This window comes from Numida meleagris, chromosome Z, assembly GCF_002078875.1.
Source record: "Numida meleagris isolate 19003 breed g44 Domestic line chromosome Z, NumMel1.0, whole genome shotgun sequence".
Classification (NCBI taxonomy): Eukaryota; Metazoa; Chordata; class Aves; order Galliformes; family Numididae; genus Numida; species Numida meleagris.
Genome location: NC_034438.1, coordinates 19,550,804 through 19,578,720, shown reverse-complemented (window position 1 = coordinate 19,578,720; position 27,917 = coordinate 19,550,804). Strand labels below are relative to the sequence as shown.

At 42.4% G+C, this 27,917-nt stretch overlaps 1 long non-coding RNA gene across 1 annotated transcript; it reads right to left on the bottom strand.

The window, feature by feature from the left end:
• On the bottom strand, positions 58-26,644 carry LOC110390229. Its single transcript, XR_002433645.1, has 6 exons — positions 24,132-26,644; positions 20,767-21,073; positions 19,439-19,597; positions 14,787-14,942; positions 12,094-12,213; positions 58-6,279 (listed from the first exon to the last, which is right to left on the bottom strand). It is a non-coding gene; the product is annotated as an uncharacterized LOC110390229 (long non-coding RNA).

Sequence of the window (27,917 nt, the reverse complement as noted above, 5' to 3'; positions counted from 1 at the left end):
GATCAAGCTTAAATTAATATATAAATTTTATTAGTGGATGCTTTATACAAATCCATATATTATAAATCAAGCAAAAAAATCTATTTCCATCCTCTAAGGCTGCAAAGAAAAAGCTTCCACATTATTGAGGATAATTTTTATTAAGTTTAAAACTCCTTTTTTGCAGTAATGAAACCGTTATGGGGATAATTTAAGCTGGTTTGTCATGAGGCATCTTTGCTTGTTAAATAAGTTAATAAATGACTATGCATTAATCAAAATGACAAAGCTATGAAGAGCTGAGGACGGGAGACAATTCTGGTGATAGTATTAATTAGTATTTAATTAGAAACTTAGGGGCCATAAATAAAAAAATCATGGAGAGACATTTATGCAAACTGCTTTGAAAGTGCAGTGGAGTTGTATTTGCATTCTTTAAAAAAAAAAAAAAAAAAACAATAGCCTTCTTTCCACACTTCCTTCCTTTTTCTTTTTTCTCTCTTTCCCCACTGTTCATAGCAGAGTTGCAGTGACATCACATGGATAGAAGTGAGTTTATGTTTTTCTTCTTTTTCCCTGTTAGAGGACTGTGTTTTTCACTCTCTTGCAGGGAGGGGTGTGGGTTTTTTTTTTGGAAATTTCTGATTTTGAGAACAGCAGAAAGAAAGACAAATCCAAAGAGAGAAAAGGGGAGGAATTCCATTTCTGCCATTTTAATCAAGATGTACATCACCTTGCTCTAAGGAGGGAAGAACTGATGTCACAGTGATGCTGACACTGTGCACAGCGACGTCTCCCACTCACAAGCAGGAGCCCCGTGCGCTGCCTCGCGTTATAGAACCAAAGTAGCATTTACCATTATGGTCCTTTTGCCATTTCTCCCCACACGTTGCATGTTTCAAAACAGACAGTTCCTCGTAGCAAGAGAAATAATATATACCTCTGTTACTTATCTCAGGCTGTTTTGTTGTGAAGCAGACCTTACTATTTGATGGATTTAAACAAGGAGGCTCTCCACAGAAAAGCTGCTTTTTCTGTTCAACAGTCTATCTCTGCCAGGGCTCATTTATGTGTGAACATGACTGACTGAAGCCAACGTTATCCACAACCGACAAGTGTCAGACCTCCAGTTCAATCAGCCTCTTCCTTAAGATGAGCCAGGGGTCGAGTGTTGAAGTCATGGGACAATAAAATGGAGAGACAATCAGGGTCAAATTGATCCAATTCCTTGTGTATAAAAGGCATTCTGCCTAATAGCACACACCTCTTGTCACTCTCCAAACACATTAGACCTTAAACAGGGACCTGGCCTTCTAGAAACTGTACGATTGACATGAAAATGCTGAAGGTTTTTGAGGTGGTTTCTTCAGCCGTTTCTTTCCAAGGCCTTTTATTAAGATGATAAGGTAAGTCTGAGATGAAAAGCACTTGATACCCAGGGATTCTGGGTTATGAGATGAGCCCAATGGTGACACAGAGTTCATTCTTCTTTTCCTTTTGTTTTATATTTGTTTAACAAATCATTTGTATCCGTTAATAAAATTAAACCCGAGAAATGAGTAAGAGGTAGCTTCTTTCACTGACACTCCCAATTCCCATTGCTAATATACTGAACTGAGTTCCTGAATATATTTATTTATATTAAGTCTCCATAGAACACAGCAGTTAACACAAATATTCCTTCAAAATTACCAGCTGCTTCAGCACCACAATACATATCAGACCTGAATTTAATAAGATATTTTACTGAACTTCCAGAAGAAAGAATGCTGAGCAGTAGTCACTAAAGACTCAAGAAAAATTTTGGTACCTTCAAGAATTAAGACACCAGATTTGTACATATTTTCCTTCCTCATCCCCTAATTAATAAGCCCTGGGGTTGCACGTGATCTATGTTTGTTTTTTTTTTCTCCATAGACGGAGACAGATCTACATATCTCAATAATCAGAAACGTTTTTTTTTTCTCCTCTGTCTCTCATTTCCCTTATCATTCATTTAGCGTATCAGTGGCTCCCAACACAGATTTATTTCTTTTTCCAGTACGAGCACAAAAGGCCACACTATGTGCAGACCATGACCTGCTTTTGCTGTGATTTAAATATTTTAAAAATTTTCTGATGAACTCAGTAAAGCAGGATAACATGTGCACTGTTGCCTTTTGTATTGCAGGTCTTCTTTGGGCCTTGCAGCCCTGACTGGTCCCTGCCAGTCAGCAAGTCTGCAGAACTAGGGGCGGACAGATCTGCAGGAGCCTGCCACAGCTTTCGGCTGGTGATGCTGTGCTCCCATCACCTCTCAGTCCCTAATTTCTCCCAAGAATGAGTAGAGCCCAGAATGCCTGGGGGGAGAAGCAATCAAGAAGGGAGAGTACCCTGGGGATCTTTTCAAAAGCACTTGAGCTGCTCTGTCTAGCTCTCTGCTCATTCCAGCCTCAGTACCTTGACCCTCCACACATTCCTAGTAAAGTTACGGGTTATCTGTAATGTGGCCAAATACAGATTAATACAGCATGGGAAACCCACATCAAGACATACAAGAATTAAGGTGCACTCTACCAAGTCCCAGATTTCCCAGAGGGTATCAAGGTGAAGAAACAGGTGTGCTTCGGTGGCACGAGTTTTTTGCAGACTTTGGAAATTTCCCTCCATCTTTGACTGTAAGCTTGCATGCTCAATAACTGTGCAATAACCTCTGAAAGATTTAGTGCGTCTGTTTGCTTCTTGGTCAGCAGAGGTTTAACCTCTACTGTACTCTTGCTCAGTTAATGAAAGGGTTTGTATGTTGTGGAAGAGCAACAGCAGGATGAAGGACTTGGTCCCACAGCTCTGTAAGAGGCAAGAGAATTTCTGCCTCTTGGAATCATTCTAGGTCTCTCCATCACAAGAAAGACCTCTGGGAGAGGCACGTTGCTCACAACCACCACTGTGGTACACTTCAGCATTTCAACCACAGGTGAAGCTCATCTGTCGCCTCAGTCAGCTGTGGGCAGCCAGAAAAGCCAGCAAGACTCCGTTTGAACACAGAAAGCTTCTTGCAGGGGTTATGTCAACATTCCTCTGAACATCCTCTGGAGAAACCCATTTCTCTCCATTGACAAATAAAGGAACACTGAAGAACTCAGGTCAGCTTTTACACATAGAACCCCACTGATAGTGTTTTTCACTAAACTTAAATTATAATTAAGATAGAGTTCATATGGCTGATAAACACTAACCATCACAAACACAATCTAATGGATTTTTTTTGTGTCATACTAGCAGAGTCCAGTATATAGGAAAATTGCACTTACACCATTTTTCGGACAATTATTCAGCTAACTTTTCCCATAGAGCAGCCAGAACTTTGAGGATTACACCAAACACCCAACAAAAATACAACACAATATTTGCGTCTTTCTGTGTACACTGTCTTTACAGCACTCTCAGTTGGAGAGGTCATAGAATCATAGAATCAGCTAGGTTGGAAAAGACCTACAAGATCATCCAGTCATGATTTAGGACTTGTATGCAAGAACAGGAGTCTTTGGGGATATTTGGAAGTCTGTATTTCTGAGTAGTGAATCCCCAAACTGCATTTTTCTTAAAAATTACACTGACTACCCAGGTGGCATTTCATTGCAGCATTAGCAGGTCTTTTCAAGTTAGCTGCAGGAAATTGATGCTTAACAAATACAGCTTTGCAAACTTCGCAAACTTTGAGTCCATAGCCTCAATATTGGGTAAAGAAGGAAAGAAAGATAGGAAAGAAAAATAGAAAAGAAAGAAAGAAATGAAAGAAAGAAGGAAAGAAAGAAGGAAAGAAGGAAGGAAAGAAAGGAAGGAAGAGAAAGAAAGAAAAAGACAAGAAAAACAAAACAGAGCACCTTCTATCTTTAGATTATTACTTGGGTAGTTTGCTCCAAACATTATATGACACTTGCTTTCAAAAGTAAAAAAACTGGACATACACTTTTCTTGAGCTTTATGTATCAGACTGATGGTTAAAAATTCTAACTACTTCTCTAGATCCAGAAAACTTTTCAGTATACATTGGAATTTGGTAAGCTTCTATGGTTTCAAAATTGCACAGCGGAGCAAACATCATCAAGGCATGTAATTGCATATGAAAGTGTATGCCCTTCCTTTTCATTTATTCATGCTTGCTTTGATGTATTTAAGTTTGATTTTCATGGGCATGGGAGGATGAAAGCAAAATCTGAAGTGTTACAAAAAAAGTTAAAGCAAGAACCAGTGTAGTCCCTCAAGTTCTGCACTTTTGTTTGGGCAAGTGGTAGAACCACATCTGGATACAAAACCAAGCCAAACCTGCTTTTCTACAACCACGCTGAAGTTTAAGTTCACCAGGGCTCATTAGCTTCATCAAGGAGAAGATCTGACAGAGCGATCTCTAAACATTCAGAAAGAAAATGGAACAAACCATGAGTGAGCACAGCCCTTGCACCACAGCTGTGCCATTTCCTGTTTACGCCAGGAACTGACCTGAGGGAATGTTTCCACACAATGTGCAGTGATGCTGGAGAAACTGAAACACTAAAAATTGATGATTTCAGTTCCTCTTATTGATGGTTTTGTATTTTTCCAGGTTTGAATGAACAAACTTTCATAGTACTCCTTAGAAGCAAGAGGAAGACAATGTCTACGCGTGCAGCTGCATGTGATGGGAGATGCTGGGGCACTGTGACAATTCTGGAGAATCTGTGTGCCCATTTGCACTGTTCCTTGCTCCATCACACAACCACTTGTGTGCTTTCTTGTCTTAGCTAAGAAAAGTCAGCTTTCATCTCTCCCTTAGCAACCATCAGTAGACACATGTCAAGGTGACACCAGTTAGTACCTGTAGCTATTGCTCGTATTTACTCATTTTGTTCTCTTTGATTATTGCTTATACCATGAGCACCATGAATTTCTGTTTGATGGCAGAACAAGAGCACATAGATGAGAAGTAACACAACCACAGCATTCCAGGCCTTGTTTTGATGGTTTGTTGATATTAATAGTTTTCCCACCATCTTGATGGAATATATGCTGAATTTATATGTATCAGAAAACTGATATGTATATATATATATGATAAACTGATAGATATACTTATTTATACATTTATATATATACTTTCATATATATATACACACATATATATACACACACACATACATATACACACATATACACTTTTCCTTACATTTTTTCAGTTTTCTTTTTACACAGTCCTTCTCCACCCATGCTCCCAACGCATGCACAGAGAAGGGAAGAGGAGCTTGCATCAGCTTACAAAGATGGATCTCAGGCTCCTGCTCCTTACCATATCACTGCATTTTGCAGTGTGCTGCTTGATCTATGGCCAGACAAGCAAAATATTGAGGAAAAGAGCAATGATGACACTCTGGGTGAAAATATCTGAACTGGATAGAAGAACATTAGGAAAAAAAAAAAAAAAAAAGCAAGAGAAAATTAGTAGAGGAGTCAGGTTCCAGAAATCACCCCAAATCGCTTTTTCTGGAGGCAAAGGTGCTTTTCATGAAGCTCCTGGTAGCTTGTAGAAAAGCAAGTTTATTTTGAGGATCAGAAAAGTGGACATGGTAAGCGTGCCTTAGGAGGAGCGATTTATTGTAATTGGAGGCTGGAGGGAGGCAGTGCTGCCTGGTGGGGCCTGCTGGCTATGACACAGCCCGACAGTCACCAGGCCACCACATCCTGCCCTTCACAGAGCATCCACTTGTGGGTAAGGAATTTCCCCAGTAATCTCAGAGCGAGAGTAAAATGGGAGGATCAAATGCAGCCACAAAAACTCTTCGTACATCCTGTGATAATAAGTATGGTGTGAATATATCAGAATAAACTTTTACATTAATCCCCTCTTTTTTGTTATGGGGAAGAAAGAATTAATGAGCTAAATCTCACCATCCTGTACTCCTGTGCCGATACCACTGACTTCTCATGGCTGCACAGGTTAAATGAGGGCACAAAGTGGCTGGCTGGAGGGAACGAAGATTTCATTCTGTCTTCCTCCAGAACCACCGGCCTCATGTGTACGGGAAGAGGATCTGGCCTGATGCATGGAGTATGACTGATTCCAGTCCTTCTTCCTGCCCCCACTGCTTCAGCAGGGGAGTTTGATATTGCACACATTCAACTTTACTGCAATGATGAGTGTTCCACCACTGCTTTAGCATACATCTGTAGTGGAGCCAGCAGCAGTCAAATCAGTGTCTCTGCTTCCCCTGGTTGAAGCAGCCAGCTTGAGAAGAACTTTCGTGATGTAGATTCCCTCTGGAAGTATTTTACAGTTCTGAAGAGCTCCTTAGTGAGAAATGAGAGAGCAAACTATTATGCCTTTGAAGACAAGTAACACTTTTCTAAACCACATCAAATAGAAACACATTTGAGTAACACCATTTGCACTTTCTAATTTTGTATAGACTTCCAAAGTGTCTTGCTGTGGGCCCCTCTATCCTAATAGGTGGTCTGAGGTCCAGACACTCCCCTTCATTTCCAAGAATAATCTATTAAAGAAGAGCAAGGAATGTCTTTCTTTTCTAAATACTATTCTGAATGCCATTTCATAAGTTTCTTCACCTATGAAATGAGAATATTATTTTCCTCACAACCTATTAGGGCTCATTAATAAATGACCGTGGGTGTATTTAGCTGCACATTGTTACATTATTACATTAAGAACGTTCCATTAAATGTACTGCTGTTCCATTTTTAGGCTATGGTAAGTGCCTCTTTTTTTTTCCACCAGACTTCTCTAAGTTGAAGAAATAGAAATCATCCTATCATAAGTAAGTTCATCAGTTATCCATATAAGTAACAGGGCTAAGATTAGAAGGAATCCAAAGAAGGAATTGTAAAACCCAATAGCTTTCATAAAGAATAATCTCTTTTCTATGTATTTTTACAATAGTATGAATTTCTGCAGTAACATTGAATATTTCTAATATATTCTATGTGAAGGTTTGGAAAAAACTGCATGGAAAAATTATCATTTTCTGTACAATTCTAGAGAGTTTTGCCATACAAGTTGATCAGAACAGCACAAAACCACACAGTTTGAAGTTAAAATATAAAACATGATGATAAAAATTGATGATAGCCATGAGAAATTAAAATTGAGAATTTGCTGACACGGAAAATCTGTCTACTAATTCTACTAATTCCATTTGATTATGTGGGATCTTGTACATGCGTTTACATCAATGTGAAAATGTTGTAGATAGGAGGCTTGCTGCCTCTTTTTTTTATTCTCTTGTGAAAGATAATTCTGGCAAATGGTGACACACAGTTAGCAGTGGAGATATTGTCTCACCAGGACACATACCCAACACAGAATTTCTCACCTGTGGCCCACTGAGATCTGGCTATGGGAGAGCACAAGCCAGCAAACCTTCTCCTTTCCCAGGTGGGCATGGGCCCACATCCCATCCTGTGTGGGCACCCTTGTGCCAGCCAAAATCTGCCACAGAGGGTGTCTGCCAGCTCCAGGGGAGGAGGGAGCTAGCGCTCCCCATGTCCAATCTGGGCAGCAAAAGGCATGGGCTCAGAAATGCTGGGGAAGACTTGGAGGCCTTTCCTTCAATAACAAACTTGTTTGAGAGCAATTCTTAACCTTCTGAGGTTCAGCTGCACTGAACTCTGTTTTGTTTACAAGTATTGAGGCATATTGTAGTTGCACATGGTGAGAAAGATTTCTCTTTCATGTGTAATACAAAACATCACATCATAGCTCCTATCCTTCTCTTCCAGAGGAATGACTTCAATAAGACAAAGCTTATAACCATTTATAGCAGCCTAGGGGCAAGCCATATCTAAATTTTCAGGAGAAATCACTGTTTCTTGTGGGATATGCTGGCTTTATATATTTTTAAAATACCAGACGTGGCCTTTGAGAAGAAGGCATGCAGAAGCTATAAAAGAACATTATTCTACAATATTTTATGCTGGTGAAGGGAGTCGAGTTAAGTAAAAATGCAGGGGACCTTTCAGCCTGTTGAAACCTTTCCTGAGACAATCACCAATATCTCAAATGCTCCAGCAAAGATTTAAAGATACGAACTGTTAATAAGTAGTTAATAAGAGGCAGAAGTCCAATTCTTCAATATTTAAGAATGTTCATGCTAGCTCACCTCACTACTGTGGTCAAAATAATCTTGCTGCTAATCTCCCTTTCAAATTATTTTCAGGGATAGTTAATTATGGAGCTGCTTTTAAGTATCTCTTTCCCTCTTGTTATTGAACCACCCTGCTTCTAAGTATTTGCAGAGAGGGCTGCTTCCCTTCCTCTGCTGGTGAAGGTGAGGAGGACCCATTCCCCCTGGCACAGTAGCTCTGTTGCAGCAGTTCTACAACTTCCCTCTTAACAACAACTCTCTAGATGCCTCTACTAAACATGGGAGAGCAAACCCACGTACACATTTCCAGATGGGATTTCTTCAGTACTGCACCCTCTGGCAAGTGCAAAGACAGGTATTTCCCTAACTTTAGTGATAACATGTAGGGCTGCACTTTTTTTCACATGTCCATATTATTTATGGTTACCTTATGTTCAGCAAAGTTGCCCAGGACTTTTTTTGTGTTGCCAGCGACAAACCTTATAGCAGAAATGTTTCTTCCTTGGTGAGTGTGTGATCCTGTCTATGCAGCAGCAAATCTCACACCACATCTGTCAGTCCCATCCACAATTCATCTGCTCCCTTCTATGAGATCCTTTCGCCTCTTTTAGTGCCAGTGGTGCTTTTACAGCTCCAGCAGCCACCATCAAGCTCACAGTAATTCCTCATTCCACATTTGGACATAGCACATAGCTCCTGCATCTCTTTCTCCATTGCATTAACATGCATTCCTTTCCTCTACAGCCCCCACTCAAGCAGACTTTTGTCACCAAAGTGATGGCTATTATCACAGCTTGAAATTTATATTTTTACTGTGTAATCAAAGCCTACAAGCAATTTCACAGAAGCCATTTAGCATATACAAAATCTAAGGAAAAACATATTTCTCCTATGCTGTAGAAAGAAAAATGCCAAAAATCTATACTCAACCTCTCTGCCTCCTCAGATTTATATTTCAAATATGTATTTAAAAGAAAAAAAAAAAAAAAAAAGGAAAACGTCAGCTGCTGCATTAAGCCACAGTCAGCTAGCACGATAAGTTCCCAAAAGGTTGTGAGCCCACTAGGAATGAAGTAACTCTGGAAAAGGACGGTGAGGATCTCACCTACCAGGGTCAACATTTCTCATCCACACCAGGTTGATGGAGTAATCCTGGCAGCTAAGAGCAGGAGGAGGGAGGATCTGAGCTCCTCATAAAGCAAAAAATGAAGGTAGGAAGACTGGAAACTGGGAACTTTTGCAGATAGGATAGCAGTGCCATTGCAAATGCATCCTCATCACACATGAAAGCCTAAGCTGGAAACAGCTCTTTTTGGCACCTCTATTCACCCAGACAGGCACAGCTGTATGAGCTGTGTTGTGAGCTACTGATGGTCAGGGCTTCCCTCCATGATCAGTTTCCTTCCCAGATCATAGAAGCATAGTTTGGGTTGGAGAGGACATTTAAGGTCATCTAATTCCAACCCCCCCTGCTATAGACAGGGACACCTCCCTCTAGATCAGGTTGCTCAAACCCCCATCCAGCCTGGCCTTGAATGCTTCCAGGGAGGGGGCATCCACAACCTCACTGGGCAACCTGTTCCAGTGTCTCACCACCCTCACAGTGAAGAATTTCTTCCTAATATCTAGTCTAAATCTACCCTCTTCCAGTTTAAAGCCATTTCCCCTCATCCTGTCGCTACATGCCCTTAAAAAAAGTTCCTCCCCAGCTTTCCTGTAGGAAAGCTTCCAGTACCTTCTGGTACCTTCCAGTACCTACTGGAAGGATGCTATAAGGTCCCCTAGAACCTTCTCTTCTCCAGGCTGAAGAGTCCCAGTTCTCTCAGCCTGTTCTCATAGGGGAGGTGCTCCAGCCCTCTGATCATCTTCAGGGCCCTCCTCTGGACCCACTCCAACAGCTCCATGTCCTTCTTGTGTTGGGGGCCCCAGAACTGGGCACAGTTACTGCAGGTGGGGTCTCATGAGAGTAGAGGGGCAGAATCCCCTCCTTTGACCTGCTGGTCACACTTCTCTTGATGGAACCCATGATATGGTTGGCCTTCTGGGCTGCAAGTGCACAATGCAGGCCACACGCAATCCACGATGAGATGGTTTTGGACCTGCTCTGCAAGATGGACACTCACAAGTCCATGGGAAAAGATGGATTGCACCCTAGAGTGCTGAGGGAGTTGGCAGATGTGGTTGCCAGGCCTCTCTCCATCATCTTTTGACAGTCCTGGCTAACAGAGAATGTCCCAGTTGACTGGAGACTGGCAAATGTGATGCCCATCTTCAAGAAGGGCCAGAAAGATGATCCTGGTAGCTATAGACCTATCAGTCTCCCCTCGGTGCCAGGGAAGGTTATGGAACGGATAATCTCAGCATACATTGTGGATCAGTTAAAGGTCAACCAGGGGATCAGGCCCAGTCAACATGGGTTTATGAATGGTAGATCCTGTTTGACAAACCTGATTTCGTTCTATGACAAGGTGACCCACTTAGTGGATGAAGGCAAGGCTGTCGATGTGGTCTACCTGGACTTTAGTAAGGCCTTTGACACTGTCCTCCACAGCATCCTTGTGGAGAAGCTGGCTGCCCATGGTTTGGATGGGCATACGCTCTGCTGGGTGAAACACTGGCTGGATGGCCGGGCCCAGAGAGTTGTGGTCAATGGAGTTAAATCCAGTTGGTGGCCAGTCACAAGTGGTGTCCCCCAGGGCTCGGTGCTGGGGCCTCTTCTATTCAACATCTTTATCAATGATATTGATGAGGGGATTGAGTGCACCCTCAGTAAGTTTGCAGACGACACCAAGTTGGGAGGGAGTGCTGATCTGCCAGAGGGTAGAAAGGCACTACAGAGGGACCTGGATAGACTGCATCGATGGGCCAAGGTAAACCATATGAGTTTCAACAGGGCCAAGTGTCAGGTCCTGCACTTTGGTCACAACAACCCCAGGCAACCCTACAGGCCTGGGGAGGAGTGGCTGGAAAGCTGCCTGACGGAAAGGGACCTTGGTGTACTGATGGACAGTTGGCTAAAAATATGAGCCAGCAGTGTGCCCAGGTGGCCAAGAAGGCCAATGGCATCCTGGCTTGGATCAGGAATGGGGTGGTGAGCAGGACTAGGGAAGCAATCCTGCCCCTGTACTCAGCATCGGTGAGGCCTCACCTTGAGTACTGTGTTCAGTTTTGGGTGCCCCAGTACAGAAAGGACATGGAGGTGCTGGAGCAGGTCCAAAGAAGGGCAACAAGGCTTGTGAAGGGCTTGGAGAATATGCCCTACGAGGAAAGACTAAAGGAACTGGGCCTGTTTAGTCTGGGGAAGAGGAGACAGAGGGGAGACCTCATTGCTCTCCTCAAATACCTGAAAGGCGATTGCAGTGAGAGTGGGGTTGGTCTCTTCTCACTGGTGACAGGTGACAGGACAAGGGGAAACGGCCTCAAGTTGCACCAGGGGAGGTTTAGGTTGGATATCAGGAAAAACTTCTTTACAGAAAGGGTTGTTAAGCACTGGAACAGGCTCCCCAGGGAGGTGGTTGAGTCAGCATCCCTGAATGTGTTTAAAAACCGTTTGGATGTGGTGCTCAGGGACATGATTTAGCGATGGGTTGTTAGAGCAGTATGGTTAGGTTGTGGTTGGACTTGATGATCTTGAAGGTCCTTTCCAGCCTGAGCAATTCTATGATTCTATGATTCTATGATTCTGTGATTCTATGATTCTATGATTCTATGATTCTATGATTGCTGGCTCACATTGAATCTTTCACAAATCAGCACTCCCAAATCCTTCTCCTCAGGGCTGCTCTCAAGTCATTTTCTGCCCAACCTGTATCTGTGCTTGGATGGAGGTAGTAGTCTCAGGCTGCCTGTTTCTTTGCTGAACACCGGCACAGGCAAGCAGCCTCTATCATGGGCAACCCACCTCCTGCTTGCTTCCTGTCACAGGGTAGGTTGACACTAGTGTTAGGGTCTGGTGTCATTTGATACAGCTGTATGACACAGCCAAATGCCTTGTGCCGTGTACCTTCAGGTGCAAAATGGGGCTTTCATTAGTTTTCAAAGGACTACTCTTGCAAAACATGTCAGAAACTGCATTCTCCCAACAGCTTCCTTGCTTCTTTCTTGCTTTGATGTGTCTTGAAACCTAAGGGAGAAAAAAAATCAAAGAGTAAATTGTCATATGCGTAAGAGAAGGAGGGTTGTGGGGCTATCTAGTACTGTCTCTGTACAGGACAGACTTTCCTCTAGATGTTCTTTCAAGTCTGAAGGAATCCATACTACTGTATCCAAGCACACTGCACTGCATGCCAGCTGCCAGCACCTGGATTTCCCCATGCCAACCCAAGTGGCTCCCTGTGGGAAGGCCAAGCTACACACGCTGCGGCTCCTACTGCCACATAAATCCTAAATCCTAGATCTCATGAGCAGTGTGAACTGGTGAGCGAGACAAATCAACCATTCCAGGTACCGGAGGAGTTTCTCTGAGAGCTGCTGCAGCACCGGCCATTCCTGAGCTATACGTTCATCTGCTGTCTTGAAGCAAGTATTTGTATACATGGTGAATGATCACAATGTTGTAATTTCCTCTCATAGAATCACAGAATGGCTTGGGTTGGAAGGGACCTCAAGAATCACCAGGTTCCAACCCCCCTGCCACAGGCAGGATTGCCAGCTGCTAGATCAGGAACTAGATCAGGCTGCTCAGGGCCCATCCAAGATGGACTTGAACACCTCCAGGGATGGGGAATCCACAGCCTCTCTGGGCAACATGTTCCAGCACCTCACCATACTCTCAGTGAAAAACTTCCCCTTGACATCTAATCTAAATCTTCCTTCCTTTAGTTTAAAACCATTTCCCCTTGTCCTATCACTATCTACCTGTGTAAAAAGTTGATCTTCCTCCTGTTTATATCTCCCTTTTAATATTGGAAAGGCATAATGAGGTCTCCCTGCAGCCTTCTCTTCTCCAAGCTGAACAAGCCCAGCTCTCTCAGCCTATTTTCATAGGAGAGGTGCTCCAGCCCTCTGATCATCTTTGTGGCCCTCCTCTAGACCCTCTCCAAAAGCTCCACGTCCTTCCCACGCTGGTGGCCCCAGATCTGAATGCAGTACTGTGGGCAGGGCCTCACGAAGGTAGAGCAGGGGGACAATCACCTCCCTCTATCTGCTGGCTGCTCCTCTTCTGATGCAGCCCAGGATACCATTGGCCTGCTGGGCTGTGAGCACACACTGCTGGCTCATGTCCAGTTTTTTGTCCACCAGAACCCCTAAGTGCTTCTTGGCAGGGCTACTCTCAAGGAGTTCTTCTCCCAGTCTGTATACATATCTGACATTACTCTGACCCAAGTGCAAAACCTTGCACTTTGCTCTGTTGAACCTCACTAGGTTCACATGGCCCCACCTTTCTGAGTTTATTGTGCTTCTTCTGGATGGCATCCCTTCATTCTGCAAGTCTTTTTCTGGTCCTTTCTGGGCCGTTGTAGCTACTGTTGTGCATGCCCTGTTTTTCATTATTATGTGATAGCTGGATCAGTGGTAACCACAGTCATTTACAGCACAGCAAAGTATAACAGGTCTGACACCAAAGAAGTCTAGTAATGAGATCTCTGCATTCAATATTTAATTGTTTAGCATTCTTTGTCATGTCCTTGTGTTATTTTATCCTGTTACACAATGGTTATCTCCACAGAACAGATTATATCAAACAAAAATGACTTAGCCTATAATTAACCACTAAAATGTATATACTATCTCTTTACCCACACGTACACACACAACAAATGGCGTGACAAAGGGCATGAAGTGCTCTGTGTTTTCCATTACACATGCTACTGAAAATAATACAGGAAAATGTATTCCCATGGCACTTTGAACAAAATGAAAGGTAATGGCATGGAAAAGGAAAATGAACAAAAATTTCTGCTGAGCTTTGCAAAAACACAAAATGACAACGAAGATATCAATACTGACCAAAACAAAATTCTGGAAGTAAAAACTTATACTGAGAACAATTTAGACAAAATTTGTGTCATTGGTGTATTTTTAGTATGCAAACCTGAAATAGATGCACATTAATAAGTGCTTGTTCTGTAGCACAGTCATCCAGAGCCTTTATTGCTGTCATAATTGTGGAGTATTGGTGTATGAAATGTAATAGAAAGAACAATCTTGCATTCCATATGGTCTAATACACAAATGATCTGCCTATTTATACTTACAGTGCTTGGGGAAAAAAAAAGAAAAAAAAAAAGCTTGCAGAAGAAAAGAGAAGAAAAATCTGCCTGAGTATTTTCCTCCTATTGTGTAAGGTTTATTTGAGTGATAGCGTATTGTGGTGCACAGCAGAGCATTTTGTATCTGGAATAAATAATTTCCTCCTAGCATAAAATACCAGTGCTCACCTTCAACAACTATTGAGAAAAAGATGTTAAACACTGTAGTGATATGCCACAGCAGCAGAAAATTTCATATTAATCGTATCATGTGATGCCAAATACCCTGCTGTTATCATTTGTGACACTAATGTAGACCTGCCACGCTTTTTCATTTCCAGCTTCGGTAACTTTTACTGAATTCATATGTAAATACTATAAATAAATTCCAGAATAAAATATACCAGGAAAAACTCTTTCCTTTAGAAAAAGAAAGCTGGTATTTAAGTCTTAAACAGACTGTTTTCTTCCTAAGACCTTTGCATACAATACACAAACATCTTACCACAGGCTAAGGTGAGATGTGAACAAACAGGATACTTCTGGCTGCTCCAGTCCATGGGGTTGCTCTAAGTCCAGGGCAAGTGTACAGCAGCTTCTCGCTCTCCTCTCAGGGGAAGGGTTGCTCCACATACATCATGGGCAAGAGTAAACTCCCACTCTGCAATCAAGAAGCAGCTGACATGGTCAATCTACATGCCCAAAATTACTTTCCAAGAACTGTGTAGTGGAACCATATTCCAGGCAGATTTACCCTGGCTTCACAAGGAATTTAATTTCTTCCTTGTCTGCCAATTCTTTTTCCTTCCTGCCTCACAAGTGTGCTGGTGTGAGTCTCCAATATTAGACTGCATCTTCTTTCTAATTCTGCAGTCACTGAAGCACTGTTGGAAGAAGAGTGCAGTACTGTCAACATGCAATGACCATGCAGTCACAGTGAGGAAGAGATGGAAAGTAATGGTGCTGACACCATCTCCTGGCTAAAGATGGGTGCCACCAATCTTTCCCCTCACACAATCCATCATCCAAAGGTAACCCTAGCATATCATTCAAAAAACAAGATGTGCTTGCACCAACCCCATCTTTTCACATACAGAGTTATATTAAACCCAGTGCATCAGAAGGTTTCTAATACACATGACATAGATTTTTAAAAGCAGAGATAAAAAGAAATCACTTAGGGCAGTCAATTCCCTCCCTGACATTGCTGGGCTGCTTCTTACAACTTGGAGCCAGAATGCACCAAAGTATGGGGCTTCACACTCGTTCTTGGCATATTGTTCTACTTTCACAAGCAGGAAGTATTTTCTAATCTTCAACTAAATTTTCTCAAGCTGCTGTTCTCACACTGCTGGTAACAAATCTTCGGAAACTAGTACTACAACTTCTTCAGAGATATCCTGCTCCACACTGCAGGGCTGGTTTGTGGTGACAGAAATATATTCCCCTAGAAGAGTGCCAGCTGTGAAGGTACATCTCTTCTGCAATCAGTGCTGAGACTGGCTGCTCATGGAGCTCAACTTGGGAATAGCCAGCAGGATGTTAGAGCAACATGAAGCTTCAACAGAAGAAGAAAGCCTTTTCAAGAGCATGACTAAAGGGTTTGCACAGCAATGCTCACAGCTAAACTGGTTAGAGCAGTCACACTGCTTCTTTCTTCTGATCTAATTTAAACTGGTCAAGGCCTGTACACATTCATTCAAAGCTAGAGATGTGGTGAAGAAATGTTCCAAGGAGTGTGCAGAGCTTGTTTCAAATCTGAGAGTGGCATTTTTCTTGGGAGAAGGATGGCAATAAGGAAAACGGAGAAGAATTTTTCATTGTTTCAGTTTTAAAAAACAGTGAAGCATTGCACTGCTTTGAAGTTTCACTTTTGTTTGCTGCTTTCCAGTATATTGTAGCTGTTTTGAACTAGAAGATAGAATACAGTTACAAATGAGGGAAAAAAGTTCTTTGCAGCTTTTGCCATTCAGAAAACTGCAGTTTCTCTGTTCTTTATATACACCTTGTTTTGATATCTATTTGATAACAAAGAATGCTCTTGAAAATTGAATTAGACTTTATGGGGGTTAAAGTTAAGGATTTCCTATCTAGTCTAACATTTTCACGGTTAACACTGACAGAATGACCTTCAAAGTTTAATTAATGACTGTTTTCACCAGGCTAAAATGAAGACAAAATTCTCCTTAGCCTTGAACTGTGCCAGTCCCTTTTCATGTTCAGGGTATAAAGAAAAGGATAGGCTATGCCTTTGTGATCTTCCATAAATAAACGAGATTAACTTTAATTTACTGTTCCTTCCTAGCCCGCCCAAGTTTATTCTTCTCCTCTAAAGAGGAAACTAATGCTGAGATGTTTCAAAATACAGCATATTTGGTAGGAAATAAACTTTGGGAATAGGTTGGTGAGGTATTCTCTGCCTTTCTAGAGGGCTGGTGGGTGATTTCTGTTCTCTTGTAGGGTACTGCTGGAGCTCTATTCAGTCCCAGTCTGAGATACTCCAAGCAATGATTACCTGCACCGCTCTGGATACCACGTTTTCCAAGAGGACCTGTTGTCCCCTGCTTTGGTGACTGATCATCTGGGAACTCTTCAGAATTGGCCACAGGAAAACTGTCCCAGATTTCTGAGGAAAAAAAGGCCTTAGAGCCTTACAATTGGAGAGATGAGTCCACAGCTCCAAGCTGCTCCCCTCAGAGCTCCTTCTCCCTCCAGCATAATCAAAACTTCCTTCCCACAGCTACAGCTCTTCAAACAAGATATACTGCCCAGAAGTGGTATGCTCCCAAATCCCAAAGATGTAGTCCATACCTACTTTATAATTCCATGTCGGAATTCAACGTATGGACATACCTTCTTCTTAAGTCACTTGATGAACAGTTCTTCATTTTGACATGCTTCTTTCAAGCTTGGATGCAAAGGGTTGTGTGATGATTCCATGGCACTGCAGTTGCTGACAACAGGCATTTGTATAACAGCTAGGTTCACTTTTTAGTCAAAGGTTTGGGGCTGATGGGATGCAAAAACACTGAGCCATTCCCATGCTAATTTATGGTTATACTAAAAACACAACCCGATCCAGATTTCTGAAGTATCTTGAATAAAACCTATGTTGTTAATATTTATATAACCTCACTATTTTGGCTGTCTGAAAAGACTAAAGTAAAGTGTGGTTCATGTTCTACTACAAGATCACAGAACTTTATGTGTTTGCATGAAGAGAGCCCAGACCATCCAGAACTTCATAATTTCAGGTCACTAAAATCCAAGAAAAACAAAACTTCATCACTTATCTCGTCTTTTTCCAGTAAAAATAAAACTGCACATCAGTACTGGATGCCAGCAGATTTTGCAGGCTGAGTATATGAAAGGAAAAGCCTCTAATACAGACCAGGATTTGGGGGCTTTTTAGAAGCAGTAACTCAGCAGAGTGGTCACTAAAAATTGTAAATCCATTTACTGCATCTTTTAGATCAATTTCTTTCTGACCTCTTGTACAACAGCTAAAACCATCTGAAGCCCCAAGACATTCTTTTCCTATGGTGTCTTTAAAATAAACCACTCAATCATCAGAAAGCATTGTGTATTTTCCTTCACAATCACAAATTGTGACTGATATTTTAAATGCTATTAAAGGTAAGAAGTTGAATGTCGGAAATATAACAGCGCTTAGATCTTTCACAGGTTCCTTCCTTATCCTTCTTACTGTTGTTTTTGGCTTACTTTCAAATAGATGACTATATTTCTTGTTATCATTCTTTTTCCCACTGTCAAGTCTTAATTGCAAGCCAGAAACACATTGGCTGGACAAGATTAAAAATGCAATCAAAAATCAATAAAAGCATGTGCAACATTTTATTACCATTTACTCATATGTCTTTTGTTTTATAAAAAGTGAAGGTTTGGCAAAACATCCTACCTTAATCTAGTTTTCTTGTTTTAAACCAAATTCTGTGTCATTCACCACTGCACTTCAGGAGCTTTCCTCAGGTTTTGCCTTGCATCAAGGTGGAATATTTCAAAACTGAAAGGGAATTCCTACAACAACTGTGAGCTTTAACTCCTCTATATTGTAATTATGGGAATAAAATTCCATGAACGTTTTGGTCATGAGATATTTTTACCTCCACTTTTCAGGGTTTTTATACGATTATTCTGATGGGTATCTTAAGGGAAGAAAGAGCTATTGTTCTGCTCTATTTGAATATGTGCTAGAGCTCAGAATGAAACAGCCAAATGTATGCAAAACTGTAACATCCCCAAGTTAATATGAGTGCCTATCTTCCTTCAGTTTATAACCTGTGTGTCATTAATTCGAGTCTAATCTACACACAGAGGTCCTAAAGCATCTGTAACATAAAGTGGGGGGGATAGGTTAGAGCCTGAGCACTCACAGCTCATCAGCCACAGCTGCATCATCACATGCTGCAGACACCTGTAGGGTGCTGTGCAGGTGGTGCAAAGCACCAGAGATGTTTCTCATCCACCTGCAGTCACCTCAAGAGGCATCAGTGTGGCATGACACTTGATGACTCACAAGATATCTTTGCAGTGGAGCCATAACTTCTGGGTGAGATCACATACTCTGCCAATGGCTTTGTCACTTTGAAAGACTCCTGCCAGCCACTACAGACTGCTGGACTTGGATTGTTTTTGCTGTCACATTGCTTTTCTAAACAGCTGCTGATGTTCTTCACTAGATCTGGGTCAGCTCCTCCTATTGAAGAATGCATTTAATTTTGTCCCTCATATTACATCTATACGCAGATTTCAGAGTTTTCATTATTCAGAATTATTCATTGAATAATGCATGGGAACATCTTGCAGACTGTGTACCTGCTTGTGAATACTGTACCACTGTTATTGCTTGCTCACTAGCTGGACTGTATGATTGGTCACAAAAGTCAACACATATTTTTTTCTGTTCTCTCTGTAACCTTCCCCCAGAATTTGCAAGTTGCATGTTTTAGAAAAATGAGAATAATCAGTCAGTCATATACAGTTTTTCCACCAATACCTACAACACTTGCAATTTATTTGCACATACCTAAGAAGATAAATTTTGTATGTTCATGTGTGAAAATGTGAAAGAAAACCATAAATGTAAATGAGTAAATAAATAAAGTCAGCTCTTAGTCTAGCGGGCAGAGCACTTACCTAGGAAAGGCAAAATCTGTGTTAAGCTTCCTTCTCAGCCTGGAGATATGCAGCCACAGTCCACTCCGCTCCTGGAGGCCAGCTGAGTTCCCCAGGTATGGACAGCCCTCACTCTTCATTTTGAAATTTTCCCATTCACCGGCCAGAATGATGAGCATTCTGAAAACAGAGGAGGAAAAAAACAATAATCATAAGAATCAGGTTTTGTAACCTCATATCCTGGAAGCTGGTGGGAGAAGGTACCTCTGACCTGGGGCCCGTCTCTGGGCAGTCTCTCTGAAACACGAGAACGGCAATGGTAGAAGGCAGTTACTCCCAGCTGGCAAAGCAGGCTCATAGACCAACCAGCACCAAGGCAGTTACTGCACTCTGGGTCCTGAGGGGACAGAGATCACCCAGGGTATCTCTCCGGGTTGCTAGCTGCCCCTAGAGGGAAACTGGGGTTTTACCCTCTGGGTCTGTTGTAGCCATCTTATCAGTTGCACAGGTACTGTTTTCACATCTGAACCACCTTAATGGGTGTGGAGGCCTGAGTTTTTAGACAGTGTGAGGTCTACACCAAGAGCCCAGAGCAGATGAATCTGGTCTCTGGTTCCTTTTTTTCAATTATTTTTCACTCTAACTCCAGAAATTATTTTCACATTTCACTCATCATCCAAGCAGGAGATGCGGTACATTGCAGAGCCTTCAGTAGGGTTGCTGGGAACTCCAGCTGTGTCCCTGAAGGGATCCGTGTCAAAGGCACACGGATAGGGCAGAGTGCAGGGGAAGACCTCTGAGGCCATCTGATGAAAGGCGTAGCCAAGCCAGTGCCAATCACAGTAGCCAAGGGCAATGAGAGCCCACAGCTCATCCAGGGGAAAAGGAGAGCTGTGGGGGAAAGGAGTAGATGGGCAGAAGAGTATGCGGATGACAAAGGAGCAGAGAAAGGATGAAAAGGTGCAGTTTTAAAAACTAATTTGACAGAAGAACATTTGGGGAAGGATAAAAATGCTTCTGGGTATGACTGCTAAGGAAAGAGGTCAAGGAGGTAGACAAAGCAGAAGGCCCAGATACTTTCGCGGGGCACTGCCTAGCAGGCCAGATAGAAACATAGCCACTGTTATATGCAGGAAAAATGAAGCAACTTTGAGAAATTAGTGCACAAATAACATCTAAGTAATAGAAGTAGAAGGAAGCCATAAATGTTCATTTAACTATTTGGGGTTTTGGTTGGTTGTTTTTTAATATATTTAGATATCTCTGGAAATCTGGCACTCTTCCAGGAGGGAGAAAGGATAAAACTTCAAATGATGGAAGGGAATGAAATGTGAGGTCCCTTCACCCACCTTTCCATACCCAGCTCATGAATGATGCTGACCCTTGGGCTTCTGTAGGCCTCCTCTTCTGCTGCCAAGTTCCAGCTGCTCACCCAGAAGTTTCTCATGAGAAATTTCCCGGATATTACCTCAAGGAGTATTCTGGGCCTGCTTGTCCCTTCTCCCTAATTACAGGAGTTCATGAGATGTTCCTTCATACTTTCAATGACAAAGGAAGGTTAACTTTTTAAAAGATACATTTTCAAGAGACAGGGAGGATCTTCCAGGGCTGCTGTAGAAATGAAAATCACAGAGGCGAGGAAAGACCAGCTAGAAACTGTGAAGGAAGAAGTTTTATAGGTAAGAAAAAACATAAGCAATATTCAACTGATACATTTTTAATGTAAAAGCAACAAAACAGTGAAATGGGTCAAAAACAAGCCCTGCCCAAGACTCTAAGTTTCTAATGAAACTAGGTGCCAGGGTTTTAGTCTCAAAAAGAATTATGGTAGTGTCTGCAGTGTATCTTGTGCTTTACCCAAAGTACCCAACTATGAGAATAGCAGTGAAAGAGAGATTGAAAAACCTATTTGCATATTTTCACCTTCATGTGCTTGGCTTCTTGGAGCTTGTTATGATTTTATGATTTTATATTATCAGTATTCCACATCATAACATCATGTAGAGCACTGGGAGTTAAAGAGTTAATGCTCCAGTTCCATGGATCATAGATAGAAGAGAAGAACTATATTTCCCAGAGGACTGTTTGCTGTTCTGTTACCGTTTTCCATTCAGAGGGAAAGACTAAAACTGTTTGCATAACACGAGACATGTCTCTCCCTCTCCTCCCCTCCTGCTCATCTCAGCAGCATCTCGCCTTCAGCATTAGAGTAAGGCCTTTTAGTTTTTGGACACTCTCTCTCATTTTATTTGATTTATTAGCTTCAATTTTAATTATATTGTATTATATTTTGTTATCTTGTATTCCAATATTTTATTGAGTAAATTAGTTTGTTTCTCCTCAGATCACTGACGCTGCTTTTTTTTAGGCCCATTTCCCTACCCTTTTGCCTTTTTCCCTTTCCCGGGGCACGGGTCCATGGGTACCCCTGCCCCATTAGTCATGGAACCTGGCCGAACCTGCCCATAACCGCTGACAGAGCTGTAAGGCTCCAAGCTGTAAGGAAGAAGTGCTGTGTCATGTAAGCATGGCAAGCGTGCAGCAGAACTAGTGAGTGAAGGGCAAAAGATGCATACACAAGACCTCCTCATCCTGCCACAGCAATTCCTTCCAGGGGAAGAAAATTCTCCAGTGGCCGGGAACAATAGAATCATAGAATGAATCACAGAATTGTTTGGGTTGGAAGGCACCATAAAGATCACCCAGTTCCAACCCCCAGCTGTGGGCAGGTTGCCTCACACCAGCTTAGGCAGCTCAGGGCCCCATCCAACCTGGCCTTGAATGTCTCCAGGGATGGGGCATCCACAGCTTCTCTGGGCAGCCTATGCCCATGCCTACCCACCTTCTGAGTAAAAAATGTCCTCATAATATCTAATCTAATTCTCCCTTCTTTCAGTTTAAAGCCATTACTCCTTGTCTTATCACTATTAGGACATGTAAAATATTGGCATCCTGTTTATAAGCTTTCCCAAAGCACTGGAAGGCCAGAGACAGCTCCTACTAGTAAAACTACAGTGACCTCACAATGCTCTTCAAGCTCTTTTAATGTGAGAACATCTAGCCCAGGTCTCTCATCACCTGCAGGAATCCCATCTAGCCACCTCCTGGCATTTTTGGGATTTTCCAGTGCACTAACTTGAGCACGTTTGTCCTGTTTTGCTGGTAGAATAACATTGTGCATTAGCATGTATATGTGAGCACACATCAAGGCAATTAGATGGCTGAGACACTATTGCTCAGTAGGAGACATCAGGGCTGACGAGATGCTGGAGCAGCACAGTTTCCCACCACTTCTACTTTGTTTCACATCACTTAGGAAAGTCCTTGAACACAGCCTGTGTAAACAGAGGTGCAGATGCTTTTAAATTACTGCCTGCACTTGGTGGCACACAAGTGTACACTCATGTTATCAAGTTCAGACCTCTCAAGGTCTGCATTTAAGGACAGCTCGCTGTATCTGCGTGTTTTCCATATGTAGCACAATACAAAACAAAACAACAACAAAAAAACACTAACTGCTGAGAAGCACAGCCAACAGAAATATATGTTGGAATTAAAAGAACTTGGAAACTAAAGCAACGGGCTCCAAATTAATAACTGAAGGCAACACACTATCAAATGGGAGGCTTGGCTCTGATTAGCTATTTTCGGTCATTTGTTCCATGAATTAGTGAGGCTGGGAGCACCACAGAGGTAACGATCTGTGCCAGGGAACAGCACAGTGCTCACAGCTTTCCTGCGGAGGAAATGCAAGTTGTGGTGGTGGGCCTCAGATACAGAGGTGTAAAAAGGCACTTTGGTACTGTTGTCCAAACTAGGCCTGTGCTTGAGTCCTCCTGGCCACACATCACAGTTCCCCACACCCAACATGCTCTTTGGTACTTGAGGATGTCAACAGTCCACTCAGGAGAACTCAGGCCTCCTTTCTTTCTGAGGATCAAGGAAGTCAAACACAACATCAAGTTAATTTTCCAGTCCTTGACTCAAAGCAGGCCTTTCCCTTGAGCTCTGTGAATAATGGATTTATTAGGTTTGTTGTTTTTTTTTTAATTATGAGTCAACCTAAAGCAGTTTATCTGCTCTTCGGCAGGGGAAAATTCACTGTAGATTAAAATGCTTAATTTGACCACAGAACAAGATGTTTCATTTCAGTCTTTGGAGGGGAAGGAGAATTATGACTTTTTCTGTACTGTAAAGTTAGGAAAAAACGCGGAGGGAGAGTTGGGAAAGCTTAGGGTGGGTGTCTTAACACAAAACAAACTAAGTTTCTTTACAAATCACTTTGTTTCCCAATCTTCAAGCAGTTCCCTATTAAGCATGAGAAGAAAATGACTCTGTGATTCACTCTCACGTGAAATTCACAGGGTTTGAAAATGTATCTGATTTTGGAAAGCTTCCTAAGTTGCTAACTAGTTTTATAGCTTGGAGAAGGTGTCCAGTAAGAAATCTCAGTGCCCAGCAAAGACTTTGAGCATGGGAAGGCAGAGAAATCCAGTGACATGGGGTGGTTTGGGAACAGAGCGTGCTATGGGAGGGCAATGTGGGATGAGGTTAGGAAATACAAAGAGCAGTAAAGAGAGTAGGGAAGTCTCAAAAAATACAGGAAGTGCAAGAGGCACTGGCATTGTGAATCAGTGAGATTTTTCCAATACACATGAAGTTATAGCAGGGGACAAGTTGCAATATCGACATGCAAACTTCAGACTCCACAGACCTCCAGGCAGGGCGTAGGTGGTGGGACTCAGGTCACAGATCTGGGACTGTGTGTTTCATCTCCAAGCAGAGTGGCCATTTGAAGAATCTGTGAACTCTTTCCCTACCTTTCTTCTTTCCTCTTAAAGAAAGATGATCAACCTTGTGTGTTTCCAAACATAATAAAAAGAAATCATTAGGAAAAAAGATCTAAACTTTTTATAGCAGATAATTAACAATAGTCAACACACTACATTATTGTGCTCCTTTTAAAGGCATACATAAAAGCAGGGAACAAGTACGGTATGTACCCTTTCTTGCCTCATTCCTGGAACTGAGCAAAGAGCAGCAGCAGGGACATGGGTTCATTGGCTCCACCAAAACAACCATGGTGCCTGAGACAGGTCTGAGGCTGGCTGATCACTGAAGGTGCACCATGGGTGTCAAGGCCATAAATGACTCTGTAAACACATTAATTACATCACTGGGATGTTACAAACGTGAGCACTAGTACAAAATATCAGCAGGAGGCTGAATAAAATCATAGAATTGCAGAATCAGAATATCCTGAGTTGGAAAAGACTCGCAAGGATGATGAAGTCCTGCTACAGGCTCCTCACAGAAAGACTCCAAACTCAAACCCCATGTCTGAGAGCGCTGTCCAGACATTTCTTGAACTCCAGCAGCTTGGGGTTGTGACCACTGCCCTGGGCAGCCTGTTCAAGGGCCCTACCACCCTCTGGTGCAGAACCTGTCCCTGTCCTTCCCCTGGCACTGCTCTGTTCCCTCAGGCCCTGTCACTGTCCCCAGAGAGCAGAGCTCAGCACTGCCCCTCCTCTCCCTGTGAGGAGCTGCAGCCACCATGAGGCCTCCCCTCAGCTCCTCTGCTCTGGGCTGAACACACCCAGGGACCTCAGCCACACCTCACATGTCCTGCCCTTTAGCCCCCTCACTATCTTCATATAGGTGCATCCATCTAGAGCAAAAGTCTATCTTTCAGTCCCCCAAAAACTGCTTTAGGAATGCAATATGGTTGGAAGAGGCCATTTATTGACTAAAGAAGGAGTATCCTGTGAGCCCAGCGTCAGGATCTGGCCTGCTGTGGTACCTCAAGCAAATTACAAAGCAGGAACAGAGGACAGAGTTGGAGCTGGGAATACAAATGAATAGCAATACAGTGATGCCAAACAGCACTGGTATTCAGAGGTGCGTAGGGGTTGGCAATTGCAGCCCAGGCTGGGGGAGACTCCTTTTCTGCAAGCACAAACCAGGAGTACAGCAGACATGTGCTTGAAATGTTTGCTCCTGTCTCTGGGCCTGCAGTGACATGAGTTGTTCCTCCAAAACTTATTCCTAAATTCTGTCCTACCTCCCTGACCAATGTCCTGTTTGCACTGCTAGTTCAGAGAGTCAATGCACATAATCATGTTCTTAACACGATAGAGATCTATGGCTTATGTGAGGATGAGAACAGCTGCTGGATGTTTGATATTGCAGAAAAAGTATACATTTCAGGTAGTAGGATCTTTTTTCTAATCCTAGATGTTGACAATATTTTAGCTGTAAATAAGAAAGTTGCCTACAAACTAAAGCTCACAACAAAACATGCCAAATGCAAGTTCTCAAAAAATTGCTATGTTAGTAAATTATCTTAATTTCAAAGCAGTGAGGGGGAAACTATATCATCCCTCTGCCATCATGTAAAAAGAGTCCTTGTTTGGGATCAGTGAATAGTCACGCGCATCCAACCTTCTTGCAACTGCCTGCAGGTTATGAATTGGAAGCTGGTGGAAAAATTCAGATTGAACCTGAATGTTCATTCACATCTGGACTTTAATGTAACAGCCTAAAGGGAGTGTTGCTCTAAATTTTAAATCATGCTGAACTTGATGAAGGGTTTGACATGATCTACAGGAAAAGGTCACAAGAGCTGTAAATGTTTATTTCAAAGAGATTAAGCCAGTGTTTTTGATGTTTCTTTTACATTTTCATCTATGTATTCACTTACAGTCTCAACACAACCCTTCTAGTGCTTTTCTGTCCTAGGAAATCTTTAGCATACATGAACTGAAAGGCAATGTACATGGCATATAGCCCTGTAAGGGACCAGGATAGTAGAATCTGTGGGCAATTGCATCACAGTTGCTAACTTGGTCAGTTCATCAGGAGAAAAAACAGCTGGGCAAGAAAGAGGAAGCTTGGGCTACCTCAGGAACATTAACTCCTTTAGTGTGAAGGCTAAGGGCTAGCCTTGCTGATGGCAACGCGTAATGAAAGGTACCCTGACTGCTAAAAGATTGTGAAGAATATAATGGAAAACACTGATCCTGTCCAAAAGGGATATGCAGGTGGGAAGCCATTGCAGCACTCCACGAGTACCTATCATTTGGAGAGGAAAAAAAAAATCAAAGAATAAAATGAGTCTAGACAAGACAGGCCAAATCATTATACTGTTCTCACAGAACAGAGATGTCAGTATGTGCAGAGGGTGCCAGAGACTTCAGTGGCAGCAGACAAGAGGGGACATTTTATCAACTGTTTGGGCTAGTCAGATGCACAATTGCACAACACAGATGTGCTTGCCCTGTAAGCACTCAGGAAAAACTCCCTAGGCAATCCTGATCTTCAGCTGTGTCGACTTCAGGCTATTAGCAGCACTGGCAAGTTGTTTCTGAACTCTGCTTAAATGGCTGATGATTTCAACATTCAAATTGCCAGAGCATGAGGCCAGCACTGTGCACTGTGCAGGAATCTGAAACCACTGTGTCCAAGGTCAGCTGAAGTGTGCATTTTTATTTGTAAAACTGGCTGCTAAAATTATCCGATCTAGAAAGAAAAACATAGTGACAGGGCGTCACTACAGTGATGGTAAGGTCTAACATTACTAAGTTCTTGCACATGCAAAAATGAGGCCAAAAGAAGTACTTTGTGTTTAAGCTGCAAGAGCATTGTATGCCACTTCAGCTCACAAAAGTGGAGTTTAACCCACTGTTGGTCTGTTTGACACAACGGTTTTGTAATAGCATGTATTTGACACTGACATGTGGTTCTTGTTGTCCTGCCTTACGTTATGGCTTACAGCACTATTCCATATGATTTGCTATGTGAACTTTCTTGATGCACAAATCACAGGACTAACTTGCATTGGTAACCTACCAGCTTCAGATTCTTCCCTTTCTTACCATGCACAAATTCTGACCTAATGCCTATTGTGTGTCTACTGCCGACTCTTTCTACAACAAATTCAGGTTTGTGATCATTTACAGGAAGAAGTACTATTGAAGGACATAACACAGGAATTCAGATGAATTTTGGAGTAGTTACATAACAAACAGCCACAAACTACCTCTCCAGAACCATTTATTTTTGTCTGAGCCCAGCTATTTACAGTGGCTTCAGTGCTACTTAAAAGACCATAGCAAATATACTTCAGCAGCATGTCCTTTCTGGTGTTTGGACCCATGACAGGTGAATTCTTCATTTAGGTTTCTATCCTTTTGTTTTCATTCATGCTGTAATGCATGGAATTCCTGGTCTACAAAGCAAATTAAGCAACTTGGAATGCAGCAACAAGAAGAAACCTGTGAGTTCATGTTACAAATGTCAGATGTGTAGGATCAAGTCCAGGCATGCATGGCAGCACATGAGGGCTGTACCAAAAGTAATGCCTCCTATTTTATAATGTTTGCCCACAGTATCTGAGGTGGATGTTGGTGGTATGACAGTCGAGAGTGAACCTTCACACCAATAGTCTGTTACATGTTGTTGCCGTGTGACAGATGGCAGCAGAGGGGCAGTCTGACAGAAT